The sequence below is a fragment of the Lycium barbarum genome, chromosome 9 (assembly GCF_019175385.1).
Source record: "Lycium barbarum isolate Lr01 chromosome 9, ASM1917538v2, whole genome shotgun sequence".
NCBI lineage: Eukaryota > Viridiplantae > Streptophyta > Magnoliopsida > Solanales > Solanaceae > Lycium > Lycium barbarum.
The window spans coordinates 93,709,527-93,725,316 of NC_083345.1; positions in this window are offsets into that span (position 1 = coordinate 93,709,527).

The window sequence follows — 15,790 nt, forward strand, 5'->3', positions numbered from 1 at the left end:
CGAACTCATCAATCATTCCAAAAGAAACTAGGTGTTTAGATTAGCAACAAAGCCAAGATAAATTTTTTTTTCCAATGGGGGGGTTCTCGGCCGAGAGCCTAGTCCTATTGCCCCTTCTTTTTTTTTTGTTTTGCTTTGGTTTACTAGATAATTCAAAGACTTCTTGATATTTATCCACTTTAGAGAGTCATGTGCATAGCACATGACATTAAAAAAAATGGGCTTGGGCCAACCAAATGGCCGGCCACCCCCAAAGACTTGGGCCTAAATTTGTTGTTCAATTTTCTTGGCCCAAATGCATTAAAGTCTCGGTTTGCAATTCCCGAAACTAATTTCCGAAATTCCAAATTTACCCTCGGCCTTCCCCGATGTCTTAACATTAATGATTTCGTAACCAACATAGTCACATCAACTTGAATCAAAATATTTCTCATAACACACAAGCCTTATTTATTTCTCGACTTTCACTTATACGAAACACGGGACATAACATTCTCCCCCCCTTAATAACATTCGTCCTCGAATGTTAAATGGACCTCATAGGGCATCCTACTACTCCGGGAGGGTTCTCTTTATAGTTGTCCCTTATTGGCTTTCCGACATGGCTTCTTTACAAATACTAGGGGGTAATTTTTCACGTCACTGACTCAAATGCCTTCATAATACATTTTCTCATACCCCACGTAATCACCGAACCATACGCTATATTCTTGTAATGAACGAACGCTTTCCAAATATCATAGTCAATATCATTTTCTTCGTTACACTTCTGAGTTTCTTACCACATCGTCGTAATCTCACTTTACTTCATACCAGACACTTCATGCCAAACAGATTCAGAACTAAAGCCGGACGCGCATAAGCATATCGAACGGATTCATAATCGGAGGCAGACGTACTCAACCATGGCGGACAGATTCGAAATCAGAATCCAATGTTCAGAACTGTATCATACAGAGTCGTGATCAAACAGACCAAAATGTATCAAACATACGTGTGATCAAAATCAAACGCACAGAAGCATATCAGACGGATTTATATCCAGAGTCAGACATACAGAGGTGTGCCAGACAGATACGTATTCAGAATCAAACGCACAAAGATTCATCGGACGGGAACATCATCGAGCTCAGAAATACAGAGGCGTACTAGACAGAGCCTTATCGGAATCGGAAGTGCAGAAGCACAATAGATAGAATGTCAAGTTAGAATCGAATCGTTCATATTAAGGCTCCAACGATTCATGAGAACTTCCCTTTACTTGCAAACTTATTCACCAAGTTGTCACACAAATTACCTTGCGTCTCACGTATCGACTCTTTTAAAGATTCTATTTATTCACACTGCTTACCTTTCATCTTTCACAACATTTGTTGCCGGGGCTCGGCTCTTAACCCACATGGCACCAAATGAAAATCATACACACACATACACATACACATACACATACTTATCCAGACCTTACTGGCGAACATCTCTGGCTGTTATTCAAATTCGTTCAATTTCCCAAGCGGTGTTGTGCCCTTTTCTTTTTTGCCCATTTAGTTCGCCTCGTTCCGCGCGACTCATGTAAGGGCACTAATTATTCCACACACATTCTATTTACCTGATGATTACCCCAAGTTTCTATTTATATTTATCACACCCTCACTTATGAAAAACTTTGCATTACTTCCCAGGGGGTCACCCATCCCAGAATTGCTCTGGCTTGAGCACGCTTAACCCCGAAACTTTCATGCATTTTGACGCGTTAGGGCTGATATAATTTCATCAATTGCCCCGCACGACCTTTGTCACGAAATTTTTAGGGCCAAACGGTGTCTTAGCAAATTTTTCGGGAAGTTTTTATAGCGGGCCCCACTCTGACCCGAAGAGGTCGTTTGCTCTTCTGGCTATGTGGTTTATCGTTTTAGCCTTTCAAATTCCATATATTCGCCTCCCACATGTACAGATAACTGCCTCGGATATTTTCGTCAATTCGGATTCTTACCCTACTTTTACTGACACACAGAAAGAGAATATCGCATAATATACTGGAATACAGACCTATCATTGCACATATTCATTCAGAAAAAGGTTAGTAATATACCTGGGTCTGCGTCTGGGGATGCCTCTGGGTCCCGCCGACCAGTCAAAGCATAGATGCGGTTCGAGGGACCGCTAGAATCTGAACCCCCACCACGGCCTCTACCACGGCCCGCCGGTGCGGGCATACCTCGCCCCGTGGAGCGCATGGCCGAAGGGGTAGATGACGAACCAGCAACGGATCTCATCGGCGGTGCTGCGCTATCGGAACCGCCTGCCCATGGACAATCCCCCATGATGTGGCCCTGGCGGCCGCAAGCAAAACAGGCCCCTGTGGCCCTGAAGCACTCACCTGGGTGCGATCTTCCACAATACGAACACGGGGGCATAGGTGGCCTAGTCTGACTGGGACCCCTGCTCGCCTGAGGACCTGGGGCTCTGGAACTCTGGTCTGCCCTGGACGGTCCTGCGCCATCAAATCTCTTACTAACAGACTGTGTGTCCCGGCTTGACGGAGGAAAGTACCCACTAGACTGATACTGGGGCTGCCCGCCCCGAGAATCTCCAGAATACCCCGCTGATCTGGCCCTCTTGGGCCGTCTCCCATCATACTCTCTGCTGGGCCTATCTACTCGGTGCCGGTTCTCCATCCCCTGGGCGTAGGCCTGTAGACGGGCAATATCCATATCTGTCTGCAATGACACCGCCATACAGCCGTCAATCAGGTAACGATCCAACCCCATAACATACCTATGCATCCGATCTGTCATATCTGCCACCACGGTAGGGGCATACCGGGCCAGGGAATCAAACTCCAAATTATATTCACGAACGCTTCGACCCCTCTGCTGCAGATGTAAAAACCGATCAGCTCGCTCCCGTCGTAACTCTGGGGGCAGGAAGTGGCGGGTGAAAGCAGTCACAAACTGATCCCACGTAGCTGGAGGAGCACCCTCACCCCTGGATAACTCCCAAGTCTCATACCAATGTGCGGCAACATCCCGAAGTCTATGCGAAGCCAGCTCAACCGACTCGGTCTCTGAAGCCCTGACCAAGTCTAATGCACGCCGCATCCCCCGAATAAAGTCATGGGGGTCCTCGTCGGGCTTAGACCCGAAAAACTCTGGAGGGCCACATAATAAGAACTCCGGAACTCTCAGGCTGTCCCGCCTATCCTCATCATCATCGTCCCTCCGCCCGCGTCTGCGAGCCTGCCCCGCTACTATCGTGGTCAGCAACTGTACAGCCTCCCTCAGGGTCCTATCCTCCGCCCCTGGCTGGGGAGCTAGAGTCTCAGGAGCGGGTACACGGACCTCTGGAGCTGTTGAAGGTCCTGCTCCAGGCTGTACTAATGGGGGTGTAGCAGACCCCTCAGAGTGAGGTGCAACCTCAGGCAAATCATAGACACGAGCCCGAGTAGCTCGCTGTGCCTGACTGATCTCTCCCACCTTCGCCTTGCCCTTCTGGGCCGCCGTTGCCTTCTTCGGAGACATCACTGCAAACACAACAACGGGTCAGATCAGAATGACCCTAATAGCACAGCTCTATCGCACGATCTAAGATTCCAAAGAAAGTAACATCCTAAATGCCCTGTAGCCTCCTGTTTATAGATGTGGTGCACAACAAATCGATAAACAAGACTCTACTAGACACGGCCTGTAGACGTTCCGAGGACAAACTGCTCTGATACCACTTTTGTCACGACCCAACCCCGTGGGCCGCGACTGGTGCCCTACTTAGGCACCCCAACCAGACTCACAACCAGATTATCGTATTCATACTCATTCAAACTCAACATGCGTTATTCGAACTGAAAATGAACAACAGACGCCAGACACAAACATTTATCGAACACTTATCTTAAGCGGTCGCCCGTTCAGATTAGTCAAATCAAAATCAGAAAGGTGGCGGAATATACGTCGCCCAAATGCACACACACATATACAAACTCAGAGGCCGACATGGCCATAGTAGCTTACGGGCCGCTTAAGAACGCAAAACAGACTCACATACAAACACACCGGACCCACGACCCACAAATCTGACTACAGGCCTCTAAACAAAATAGAACATAGGAACATATAACGGGACAGGGCCCCGCCGTACCCACACATCCACAAATGTACCGAACACACACATACAACAGAAGGTATGTACCAAAAGTAGGCTCCGGATCAAGGGGAGCTCTCCAACACAGCAGAATGAGTAGTCTAAACTGGAGGACCACCCAAACGAGCTTCTGTACCTGCGGGCATGAAACACATCCCCCGAAGAAACGGGGGTCAGTACGGGAGAAGTACTGAGTATGTAAAGCAGAAGGTACAGAAATCACAAACACAACTGGAGTTAGAAGAAACAAACACGAACGTCAACGTAACAAAGCAAACCTGTGTGGAAGGCAAACGTACAAATGCAAATCAAATCGTATAGGGTTTAGGAACGTGGTCACCCCCGACGCTGGTGCCACAACACATCATAACTCCAGAAGTTTTCAAATCTCCGTACAGTCTCCAGACACATCATATCACACACACATCACATCATCAGAACATATCAAATGCCATATCACATCATAACTCCATAAACGGTAACCGGCCCTAAGGCGAGGCCTCGGAAACCGTAACACATCATAACTCCCGAATATGTTATAGCGCGCACGATCACAAAGTCGGCCCGGGTACCGACGAACGAAAGGATAGCAAATAGCACGAACGGAGTAGTGCAGAAACCATATGCATATCAAAAGTAAATTAACGGACTCAACATATAGTTACAGATGAGCACATACCGACGCCAGAGGGCTCGGAGTAGGAATCAGATTGATCAAAATTTGTGTATAAAAGTTACGAAGTTCCAGACTGCCAGATTTTTAGAAAGCCGTTCATAGGTCATTTTCCGAAAATTTCACATTACTCGAAGTGCAAAACGTTCACTAACGGCATAGGAAGTTTCAAACGCACCATTGAGTCATAAACAAACGATCGCTGATCATAGCGGACACAAGCGAACCAAACAAACCGAATAAGGGAAGCCTCAGGGCTTGCGGGCCCACCTCGGGTCGAATTGAGGCGGCGAACACAAATCACAGACCTTAGGCTCCCTAGAGCCATCTACGAAAGTTTCGGAGAGTTTCGGACACAACAGCAAAAGTTATGACGATTCGAACATTCCTTTGACCAAATGCCACAAAAGGGTTCAATTGCGCTGGATGAATAGTACCCAAACTTGAACCTAAATTTCCAAGAGCAGAGTTACCCCCGAGATTCCGATCTTAACCTAGTATGACTAGGACATGCTAAAAGAAGGATAGGTAGGCTTTACATACCTGGTTGGCGCCTTACGCTCGTCAAATCGCAATTCCCGTTTCGTCCGAAAACTGCAAATGGTCACTTTTACCAGTTACTATTCATGAAACTTAACATTTTCATCTTTGGGCTATACTTGGCTACCGAAATTTCGGCAGCATTTCCCCTATAAATCTAACACCCCCGAGACTTAGCTCGGCTCAAAATACAACAACAACAACAACCCCAAACATCATTACACAATACAAACCACAATCAAACCGCACTAGCTTCAAAATTTTACCTTATTACACAAGTTGACAATCTTCCATTCAAACTTCAAAATTCCAAATCTACGTCCATATTATTGTATTCATTCAAGATTATTAAATCGCATTACAAACAAGTTCCAAACCATATACAAAGTTCCTCAAAATTCATTACCTTCCATATTTCTTTCAAAACTTCAAAACTTACAACGAACGTTCTAACTTGCGTCATTTCATTCCGAATTCATTAACATCATTATAAGTTCACATTTAAAGTCTTTAGTATCATAAATATACAATGATATACACCATGATACCGAAGGTATACACTTCCCGATAATATCCGAAATCGTTTTCTAACGCCAACTCAATTCTTTAATCAATCATTTATGACATAAAGATCACAACAACACAACTAACAAACTTAAACGAAATCAATTCACATTTCTTTCCACCCCATATGGCTCACGGCCTAATACACCCCACACACACCTACACGCCATGCACACACCCACCACACCTCCATAATCTTCATGCTAATCCAATTACTAACACATATATATCCATTTCATAACATGAAAACATAGAAATCTTACCTTGTTCTTAAGATTCCGATTTGCCGCAAACGTCGCCCTTTCGTCAAACTAGTTGTACCACAACGAAGAGCACCTCGAACTCATCAATCATTCCAAAAGAAACTAGGTGTTTAGATTAGCAACAAAGCCAAGATAAATTTTTTTTTCCAATGGGGGGGGGGGGGGGGGTTCTCGGCCGAGAGCCTAGTTCTATTGCCCCTTTTTTTTTTTTTGTTTTGCTTTGGTTTACTAGATAATTCAAAGACTTCTTGATATTTGTCCACTTTAGAGAGTCATGTGCATAGCACATGACATTAAAAAAAATGGGCTTGGGCCAACCAAGTGGCCGGCCACCCCCAAAGACTTGGGCCTAAATTTGTTGTTCAATTTTCTTGGCCCAAATGCATTAAAATCTCGGTTTGCAATTCCCGAAACTAATTTCCGAAATTCCAAATTTACCCTCGGCCTTCCCCGATGTCTTAACATTAATGATTTCGTAACCAACATAGTCACATCAACTTGAATCAAAATATTTCTCATAACACACAAGCCTTATTTATTTCTCGACTTTCACTTATACGAAACACGGGACATAACAATAGGATATATAACGAGGCAAGAAAGTAACCTGTACATAGGAAGGCCCCTTTTCAGGCCGGCTGTCATGTAGGCTTGTCCTTTCGTCTTTGAAACGTTTCTTTTCATAAGCATAGGAATTAACATTTATATATTACTTATTCTCGTGTACAGAAAACAGTACAATTCAGTGAACAGTATCTTTGATTCACATTTACAGACGCCGAATACATCGGCTCTCCCAAGCCCCCTCCCCAACGATGTCCCAACACATTACATCATATATAGGCAGCATACATTATATATATATACAGACGCCGCGTACGGCTCTCCCATATCCCGCGTCCGGGCATCCCGCGTCCAGGATGGAATCCAGCTGAATCAGGTGGTGATATAACAGTGACCCTTCCCCTTTCCCCGTACCCATATACATATACATTTGCTTATCTTTTATATATATACACGTCTCATATACAATTACTTATCTTATTTATATATACATATCCATACACATATACCTGTTTTATATACATATATCATATAAGAACACAAGAGCCAAGGGAAATCATGTATCCATCGGAGTGACGTAAGGTCGGTGACCTCCGATTACGTTATGGAATGCTAGTTATAGCTTTGTCTCACCTTGAAGGAACACGTTTTCAAGTTATCACCTAACCGGGCCCAAAATTTTATTTCTTTCCCCAAATTTTAGCATTTCGTTATCTTCATTCCTTTAATTAGTGTGCATTTAGTACTTTTTCTACTTGTGTCTGCTAGTTCTTGCGTCCGTCTTTCTTTTGTGCTAATTCTTTCAAGCTTTTCTCATTTTAACGTCGTTGAAACTTCTTTGATTCAAGTCCGTTAGTTTTAATCGAGTAGTCTGTCTTTCAAAAAAACAAGAATCTATTTTTCCACAAAGACTAGCAACCTTGTGAAATTGATTGGATAAGCGGTTCGTGGCCAATTTTGGAAGAAGCTTTAGATTGAGAGGTAAGCTTGAGTGCAAATATGAGTGACGTGAGGAACTTTACTACTAATCTTGTTTTCCTGTTTTTGTAGGTACAAGGAGAGAAGTCATAAGGAGGAGAAGATATAAGGATGTAATCCCTATCGGAATCTTGTGGTGACGATTTGGAGAGTTATGCCTCTAGTAGTGAAGGGTGTGACTATGGTAGTGATGAAGGCTATGGGGGAGATGTTTATAATGTATGACGATATGACGATGATGTTTAGCATCACTATTCTCACAATGATTATGAAATAGATGGTGCTCATGGGCCGTGTAATAAAAATGGTCAATATGATCATGACCCATATGAGGGCGAAAAGTGCTACTCCAGGGGCAATTATAAGGCAACATCTCATGGGTCTTATGAAGATGATGAAGGAGTAGAGGAGCTTAATGAAGAGTCCTATGGTGAAGACGAGAGCTATAAAGAGCATCATCCTACACACCATGGACATGGAGGCGGCATGAGGTATATTCCTTCCTCACACATATATTATGAACCAATTGGTGAAGACTTGCATGAATTAGGAAGTTGTGATGAATATGAACCTTTTGGTTATGCACTTTGTGGTGACTATGTCGATGAAGATAGTAATGTTGAACATGATAATTATGATGAATCTTCTAGTGGCTATTCACGTACATTGAATTGTGATACTTCCTATTCCAAGCGAAGTGTGTGGGTTGGACCAAGTAGGAGTCATCCTAGAAAAAGTAGAGGGTATACATTTCCTACTTTAAGAAATACAATGAATCAAGCTTCTTCTCATAATATGAAGATACCATGTTCTCAATATGGTTATGATGTTAAAGGTAGGAGGAGGGAAGTATTGAAGGGTGATGGAAGTGGAAGAAATGCAAGGTCTCAAGTGAGAAATGCCCAAAGAGGCGAATTCTTGAAACAAAGGTGAACTTACATGGTAGTGAGGGGTATGTCCGTGTGTTGGATGATTGTAGCTACGACAACTACCTTGCCCCTCAAGTGGCTAAGACATTGGCTATAGAGTGTGTGAAGAAACGAGACCCTTACTATCAAGGAAGGTACTTGGTTGATAGGAGCGCAAGGGTGTCCTTTACCCATAGCAAATACCAAGAGGAGGTTTGGTGTGATGTACTACCACTAGACAATTGTCACTTGTATTTGGGAAATCCTTGGTTGCAAGAACATAAGGTTTCATATGGGCAAGAATGGTACAAGTATATAGTGGACAAATAATGGAGACCTCTCTTTCCACCTGTACTCTCTAAAGATGAAGCAATTGTAAGTGAACCCCGTCCTATGAAGAGTGGACCCGAACTTCCACAATGGGTGAAGAAGAATTTTGAAGAGATTCACGTAATGATGGAATGCTTACGCAAGGAACAACAAATGAAGGTGAAGAAGTCTAATCCTTGTGAAGCGAAAGCGAAGAGTGAAATGGAGGAATCCCTTAACCCTTCTAAAGGAGTACTTGACATTTGTTCCAACTCCCATGAAATTGAGAGTGAAAACATTGAGAGGAGTGAGAGTGGTGATGTGAGGGAGTTGTCACAAACCCATTATAACCCTTGTAACTTTTCTTTCTCCTCTAATTGTTTTGAGAATGGTGCAGGTATTCCTGGAAGTAAGCCGAATGTTGAGTCTGAAACTTTGAAAGTTCATGAGGTAGTTGAAAGCTTTCGGAAGGAGCAAATGGACTCCAAGTTGAATTTTGAGGTAAAGAAGATGCTATATGTGAACTTCAAGGTAACATAGCTAATCTCAACACTCCAAATGATGTGAGTGACCATGTTGTTAAAGTGAGTGTGAATGATAGCTGATGTTCAGCCAAAAATACATATATTCAGCCATTATTGCCTCACATTTTAGTACTTTTAATTATCTTTTGAGTATTAATTATAATTAGTTGTGCTTAAAAATATATTTTTACTAAGTAGAAATAAAGCGGTGTGAAGTTGAAGAGATTTGGACCAAAAATTGAATAAAGTGTGCAAATTGCAAAAGAGTTAAAAAGAAAGAATAAAAAGAAAAACATCTCAAAAAGTGAATTACGAAGGGAAGGCGTCAGGTGCATATGTGAATGGAATGCATGCTTGAATTTATCCATGTGGCGGCAATTAATTTATATGATGAAAGCAGCCAAGCAACTAGCTTGACAAAGTGGTGCATATATTAAAACGATGTGGACAGTTTACGACGCGGTTAAATTTTCTGAATTTAGTATTTCCCATTTAGTTTTGGACTCAGTTATTTTCTTTGGGCTTTTTCCTACACCTATAAATATTCCATAAGCCTCAATTTTTACATAACTTTGGAGAACTTGAAACCCTTAGTTCAGAACTTTGGACCTAGAGAGAGCTTGGAGCCGCCGTGGAGGCCATAGTTACAGGATTTTATCTTCTCTTCTCTGTAATACTTATTTTGACATTTTTTAGTCGGATGATTTGTTGTTTTTCCTCCATGTATATGTGGAGCAAAACTCTTTAGTTCTAGGGTTTTGACACAAATATGAAAGTTGACATTTGATTATCGTTTCTATCTATTAAATTTCCATATTTTTGGGTTTCTTATTTATTCTTGTGCTTAATTATTTGATTACTTGATCATTAATTGAACACTATCTGTGGTGCGTGAATTGGACTTGAGAAAAGGAAATTCACGTACGTAATAAGAATAAATAGAGTTTGTTCGATTTAATCATTTTGCTACTGAGGATAGAGATATACCCTTTAGCCCCACGTAGTCGGTTACGGAAAAATAAATGCATTCTTGTTACCTCTGGCGACCATAGAGATATAGGCATTATAGCAGCATCTACAGGCTTATGAGTAGTTCGAGAGATTATCATAGAGTTAAAATCAACCCGTCAACTAGTAACCCATAGGTAGAACAATTTGAAGACTCAATTGGATGGTTAGTGGTCATATCCCTTGATTTATCTCTTCTCCAATAAAAATTCGCTTCTTCTTGGTTGAAGTTGATTATTTGCGTTCTTTTAATTTAAGTTAGGCTTTCAATATAAATTTGGATTTTACTTCTTGTTTAGATAATTACCATTTGTTTAATTTAGTAAAGTTAATCATAAGTCCTTGTGAGTATGCTATCTGGACTTTAAAATCCTATATTACTTGTACGACCACGTATACTTGCGTGTGCGTTTGGGAGCAATAAGTTTTTGGCGTCGTTATTAACTGTTTATCAGGATTAGACTTTTCTTTTTGTCTATTCAAGTTCTATCTTTTTTATTCATTTTTTATTTAATATTCTTGTATTTTTCTTGACATGGCATCTTTGAACAAAAATTTATCGAATGTTGGGTATTCATGTTTTAATGATTTTTGTGCACTTTATGGAGGACCCCACTCATGAGAAAATTGTTCTAAAATTTGGATCATACGGGAGGTGTTATGTGACCCTTCTAAATCCTATGACTGGAACTTTTGTAAATGGTGTGGTGGTCAGTGGAATGAGTGTGCTAACTGTTGTTCTAGTGTCTCAAGTAATTTTCACACAGTGGATGTTGTAAGTGATACTTGGCTATTGGTTCGAGCTCACCGATTAGAGGTATGGGAGGATTGTCTTGATGATATTACAGGTGACATGGCATACTTCATGGAAGAAAGAACAAAGCTCGGACAAGAGATAGACCAATTTGGCTCACATATTCATGACTTGCAGGCTCAATTAAATAAACAATTTGAGGCGTCTGATGCTCAACTACCTATTATCGTGGATAGTGGCCAGCATGTGGAGCAGATAAAGGAATTCAAATCATTCGATCAGATCTTTATTGATGATGCCAATGTTGAGGAAGTGTACAAAAGTGAGGATGTCAAAAATAATGCAGTTTTAGAGTTGGGACGTGTTGGTCCTCATTCTAAATATTTTTCTACCTTATGTTTGGTTGGCGAAATGGAAGTCGAGCCCTCCACGCCGATGAAGAATTGCATAGATGAGGAACAAGAGCCTTACATCCTCAAATTTGCCACACCGAAAAGGCAAAATGATATTCCTCACTTAAGGGCCAAGAAGTGCAAGATGTGACACCCATTGCTTGGTTCCTATATTTTCACACCACCGCCCCAGAAGCGTGATAGAAAATTTGATACAAAATTGGGGGTACAATTCATAAGTTCGGGGTAGAGGAAAAAGTTGATTCACGTCGTGCCGCGACATTAACTAAGGCGCTTGTTGGGAGGCAACCCAATGTGTAATAATTTTAGATTTTTATTTTTATAGTGTCACGTTTTCTTTTGTTATTGTTTGCAGATTAGGCGAAGTCTGAGTACCCGAAGTTGAAAGCTGAGGAGCATATTTAGGCTTAAGTGTGGGGTCCTCCCGACCCTTAATATTGAGGATTATGCTGCAAGCTAGGCCCTAGAGGGTCTCAGCGATTATTTCTCACCCTTGTTTTAATTTTTCTCTACTATGCATGCATCGAGGATAATGCATATTTTTAAATATGGGGGTGGGTACTTTCGATTTTTGAGGTCAAGGATGATTATGTTATAGGATTTATTTTTAATTTCTTAGCCTTATATATTAAAAAACAAAATCCGAAAACTAATAAAAATTCAAAAATATTTTACTTTGTTCTTTTTTTTTTCTTTTATAGTATTTTTGTCCTTCATTAGCGGCATAGATCATCCACCTCTTGGGTTTTCTTACGGCCTTGGTTCTTTCCCGAGGGGGGTCTTTGAACTAGGTAATTTGTTTTTTTATAGGATTAATTTTTTAGGAGTTGTAAAAGAGGGAGAAAAAAGACCTTCTAACTTTTTTGACACTAGCATATTTAGGCCTGAGCTGGAGTTATATTTCCCTCTGAGTGATTGAGTAACGAAAAGATAATAGACTTTCTGACACCTACACTCATGGATGTGACTTTGTGTATAGCTTATTCTTATTTTGTAGTTCGTCATGATCCTATCTGTCCTAGAGTATAATTGTGCCATGTGTGGTGAAGATTTCTTGCATATATTCCATGTTTTGCATCTTAGTCTAGAGCTTGCCCTGCATGTTATTGAAACGAATTAAAAAGTGTTGCTCTGTTTGAAAGATGATAATAGGCTTGCTTTGATATGTCTTATAAATTTTTAGACTTTTCAAATATTGTTACCACTAGTTAGCCCTTTGAGCCTGTAGCCATTAGTTTGTTGGCCATATTTTTGCCTTGATCCTTTTGTTTGAATCCCTAGTTCTTGCACCTTGCTTTGTAGCTTAGACTGTGATATAATTGATAAATCTAAAGAAAGGGATGGTCAAGTGAAAATGGTAACTAATGATAGCTGCAAAGTGATGAAAAAGCCCTCTTAGAAAGAATGTGAAAAAAAAATGAGAAAAGTTGCTTGAAAAAATTTTTGAAGCATTCTTGATATGATGAGAATTACTAGTGAAAATAATTGATGAAGAGAGGGTTGAAAAATAAAGTGAAGAAGAATAAAATAATGGGTGATGAAGTTTAAAAATGTAAGTGCTTAGGGAAGTGTAAGTCACTATTATATAGTTCTCTTACCCGTGCCCTAGCCAACATTACAACCCGTTAAAATCCTATTTGATTCTATTCGAGCACACTTGATTAGTGGAGATGTACATAATGGGCAAGGCTATGGTTCTTTGTGAATACATGTGAATTTCTTTGTGAGTGCGAGAGTTGTGCTTTGATGCTAAGTCCTTAATTTGCATTCATTTTTGATTTGAGTGTGTGGACTATTTCTTCTTGTGAAGGCACTTGTTTCATAATAGATAGGTGATGTTATTAGATTTCTTTGACAGAGTAGGTGAGCGAGCTTAAATTTGATGAGTTAGAGTCCGTCTCTGCGGTTTACCTTTGTTGTTTGATTGAGTTGACTTGTATATCTTGCATGATGATCAGGAAGTGTATATTTGATGAGTTAAGTTGCTATAGGGACTAATTGTTGGTATCAACAAAAGTGGTGGTGGTCCTAGGCTTGATTTATTGAGAGTGATTTTACTGCTTACTCGGGAACGAGCAAGAGTTTAAGTGTGGGGTGGTGATGTTCAGCCAAAAATGCATATATTTAGCCATTATTGGCTCAAATTTTAGTACTTTTAATTGTCTTTTTAATTATTAATGATAATGAATTGTGCTTAATATTATATTTTTACTATGTAGAAATAAAGCGGTGTGAAGATGAAGAGATTTGGAGCAAAAATTGAATAAAAGTGTGCAAATTGCAAAAGAGAAAAAAAGAAACAATAAAAAGAAAAATATCTCAAAAAGTGAATTATGAAGGGAAGGCGTCAGGTGCATATGAGAATGAAATGTATTATTGAATTTATCCATGTGGCAACAATTAATTTATATGATGAAAGCAGCCAAGCAACTAGCGCGACAAAGAGGTGCATATATTGAAACGATGTGCACAGTTTAAGACGCGACTAAAATGTTCTAAAATTAGTATTTCCCATTTAGTTTTGGACTCAGTTATTTTTCTTTGGGGTTTTTTCCTACACCTATAAATATTTCATAAGCCACAATTTTTACATAACTTTGGAGAACTTGAAACCCTTAGTTCAGAACTTTGGACCTAGAGAAAGCTTAGAGCCGCCGTGGAGGCCATAGTTACAGGGTATTATCTTCTCTTTTCTGTAATACTTATTTTGACGTTTTTTATTCGAATGACTTGTTGTTTTTCCTCCATGTCCATGTGGAGCTAAACTCTTTAGTTCTAGGAATTTTACACAAATATGAAAGTTGACGTTTTATTATCGTTTCTATCTATTAAATTTTCATATTTTTGGGTTGCTTATTTATTCTTGTGCTTAATTGTTTGATTACTTGATCACTAATTGAACACTATCTGTGGTGCGTGAATTGGACTTGCGAAAGGGAATTCATGTACGTAATAAGAATAAATAGAGTTTGTTCGATTTAATCATTTCGCTACCGAGGATAAAGATATACTCTTTAGCCCCACTTAGTTGGTTACTGAGAAATAAATGCATTCTTATTACCTCTGGCGACCATAAAGATATAGGCGATATAGTTGCATCTATAGGCCTGTCAGTAGTTCGAGAGAATATCATAAAGTTAAAATCAACCCGTCAACTAGTAACTCATAGGTAAAACGATTTTAAGACTTAACTGGATTGTTAGTGGTCATAGCCCTTGAACTATCTCTTCTCCGATAAAAATCTGTTCCTTCTTGGTTGAAGTCTATTATTTGCTTTCTTTTAATTTAACTTAGGTCATAAATATAAATTTATATTTTACTTCTTTTTTAGATGATTAGCATTAGTTTAATTTAGTAAATAGTTAATCATAAGTCCCTGAGAGTACGATATCTAGACTTTGAAATCCTATATTACTTGTACGACCACGTGTACTGGCGTATACATTTGGGAGCAACAGTGGCTTGTCCTTAATTCTGCTTAATGAGTCTTTACCTTGTGTTGAGCTTAGTGCTTTAATGATTATTGAAAATGATGTTGATGTGAGTGTTCCAACACTAGTTGATCCTTTTGATGATTGGATTGATTCTTCTTGTGAGATCAATTTGTGTCCACCTAGTGTTGACACCTGTGACTTGACTATGTGTACATTGTCATGCAATTTGATAGATCACCCACTATTTGATCCTAAAGATGACCGAATTGACTCTTCTAGTAAGATCGATTTGTGCCCAAGTAGTGTGGGTATTTGTCTAGATCAACTTGCTTGTGAGGATAGTCCACTAATTGAGGATTTGTGTGTTGTGCTGAATGACCCTCAATCTAGTGATGATGTTGATATAGTTGATCATTTATCTAGTCATGTGCATGAAAGTGTTTGGGAGAATGACCTTTGTCCTTATGATAGTAGAATTGTATGTTTTTAACCATCATCATTTAATGATTGCTCTCTCATTAAAGATAATGTCTTATTTGAAGTTGACATGACTTGTGGAAATAATGTACTTAGTAGGATGTTTGGTAATGTTGTAAGAGTAGTTTCCTTTGGAGACTACAAGGTATTTAGTAACCCACTATGGGACGATAACACTCTTCCCTATGATGGAGATCTTCCCTTGAGGAATTACAATCCACTTATGGGGAGGGGAAGTGTTCAAAAG